Raw genomic sequence first — 1,911 nt, forward strand, 5'->3', positions numbered from 1 at the left:
CATGTAAAAGCAAATCAACAAACCATCTCTAATGAGTCGTTGTGTTTTGTCATTTTTAATTATTTTCTTTTTTATTTGTAATTGTTTTGTTCGTTTGTTATATCAGGTTGTCAGATAAATTCGTTCGTTTCCCCTTCATTTATTCTAATCCTTTCCAATATAATTTGAATTAACAAGGAAACTATTTTTTATCGTAGTGTTTTGCGATCTTTTTGCGGATCTTTTCTTCTTTTATAAATTTAGTTTATCATTTTAGAGTTTCGAAATAATTTTACCTCTTCAGTTACATGACGAAAGTGTGGCGAGCAGAAATAAAAGAACGAATTTATCTGACAACTAAAGCGTATTTCATATGGAAATGAAAAAATCTGTGATCAGGTTGTAGTATTAAAATAAAAATAAAAACACTGAGTAGCTTTACTATTTATGTATGTAAAAAAAACCAACGTTAAAAAAAAATAAGGATAACAATGATGTGTGTGATATGACTAAATATAGTGAAGCCACACACGAAGAAGAAATGAAAGGAAAAATCACAGAATGACAAATAACACGACGAGAGTCGGGGACCCTGATGTACACCGAACCCTCACACTTTAGTGACTGGCGTGCTTTGGTCACAAACCAGACAATGGAGGGTATATTTTTGCTGTTCAGGATCATCTTCCAACAAAGAATCACCAGAGCGATCTTCTGGGACATGAAAGAAGTCCATCGCACCTCGTATTCGGAGAACATCGAGAGACAATCGACCTCATAACCTCAGGATGCAGCCGACTGGCACCCACAGAATATTTGCAAAGGCGTGACAGGACAGCTCAGGACAAACACTAGTCACTGTACGGCACATACAGCATCCCTCACAATGAGAATTAATGGCAACACAAACCACTACAAGTTGCCCAGGATGCCGAGGTTTCCATCCTTTGGAATTTCAGTGTCCAAACTGACCGAGAAATACAGGTTTATTGACCAGAGGCCATGTTGAAAAGATTTGTCTTTTGATTGATGTTGCAACCCAGGCTGACAAAAATATCGTTAAAAACGGTTGAGGAATCGAACAAAAGAGAGTGGCATCGCAGAGCAACAACATCACCCATTGTTATTGGGGAACTTGGAATGGTACCAGCAATTTTGGCACAAGGCCAGTATTTACAGGACGCAAAGTCAACCTCGGCAGCATTTAAACACAGAACATATCGACCGACGTGTATTGCGTACTTTTTGTCCTTGATTACTAATTGTGATATATATGCAAACGGTTGATTAATTAAAGATAACATCACATATTTACAGTTCTATATTTAAGAGATGAGGAATTATGTACATTATTTACATTATTTACACGGGCATATGGCGTAGTGGTTAAGAGCGCGGGCTACTAACCCCAAGATTCTGAGTTCGATTCCAAGCAGTGACCTGAACACTAACAACAACAACAGCAACAATAATAATAATAATAATAATAATAACAACAACAACAATAATAATGATAATAATAATAATAATAATAATAATAACAACAACAACATCGAAAAATACTTTAGGTATGAGAACCCAGGTTCGAAATTTCCCCAAGACACCAGATGAAGGCTGGAGGGTATATCAGCCGAAACATTGTGTTAACAACAAACAAGATGAGGGCAAATATCCGTCAAATGTAAATAGTGTAAATAATGTATCAGATATTTATTTATACATTATACATTGTTAACTACATAATTTATGGTATAGAGTTGTCCTGCGGAGGGCAACGTTACAATGTTTTCGTACACTTAAAGGCTTTTATCAGTTATTTCTTTCCGCTCGCATTCAGAGTTCGAATCCCGCCAGAACAGGCTTTGTTTTTAGCCCTCTTTTCTAGTCGTTAAAATAAATACTAGTCTTGTACAATAATTAATTGAATCAACA

This window comes from Octopus bimaculoides, chromosome 2 (assembly GCF_001194135.2).
Source record: "Octopus bimaculoides isolate UCB-OBI-ISO-001 chromosome 2, ASM119413v2, whole genome shotgun sequence".
Lineage (NCBI taxonomy): Eukaryota > Metazoa > Mollusca > Cephalopoda > Octopoda > Octopodidae > Octopus > Octopus bimaculoides.